At 44.8% G+C, this 480-nt stretch overlaps 1 protein-coding gene across 1 annotated transcript in view; it reads right to left on the bottom strand.

Moving 5' to 3' along the window:
• The window catches only part of msto1 (misato mitochondrial distribution and morphology regulator 1), a 22664-nt gene that overhangs the window by 3165 nt on the left and 19019 nt on the right, over positions 1–480 (bottom strand). The window lies entirely within an intron of this gene.

The raw sequence follows: 480 nt of genomic DNA, 5'->3' as shown, positions 1-480 counted from the left end.
AGAGTGTGAGTGTGTGTGTGTACGTGTGAGTGAGTGTAAGTGTGTGTGTAATTGTGAGTGTGTGTAAGTGTGAGGGTGTGTGTAAGTGTAAGTGAGTGTGTGTGTGTGTGTGTGAGTGTGTGAATGTGAATGTGTGTGTAAGTGAGAGTGTAAGTGTGAGGGTGAGTGTGTGTAAGTGTGAGTGTTAGTGAGTGTGTAAGTGTGTGTAAGTGTGAGTGTGTATGTAAGTGTGAGTTAAGTCTGAGGGTGAGTGTGTGTAAGTGTGAGTGTTAGTGAGTGTGTAAGTGTGAGTGTGTGTAAGTGTGTGAGTGAGTGTGTGTGTGTGTGAGTGTGTGTGTGTGTGTGTGTGTGTGTGTGTGAGTGAGTGTGAGTGAGTGTGTGTGAGTGTGTGTGTGTGTAAGTGTGTACGTGTGAGTGTGAGTAAGTGTGAGTACGTGTGAGTGTGTGTAAGTGTGAGTGTTAGTGAGTGAAAAAAGTGTG

The sequence above is a fragment of the Sinocyclocheilus anshuiensis genome, unplaced genomic scaffold (assembly GCF_001515605.1).
Source record: "Sinocyclocheilus anshuiensis isolate Anshui unplaced genomic scaffold, SAMN03320099.WGS_v1.1 scaffold2522, whole genome shotgun sequence".
NCBI lineage: Eukaryota > Metazoa > Chordata > Actinopteri > Cypriniformes > Cyprinidae > Sinocyclocheilus > Sinocyclocheilus anshuiensis.
The sequence above is the reverse complement of the archived record's forward strand: the minus strand, read 5'-3'. Positions and strand labels throughout refer to the sequence as shown.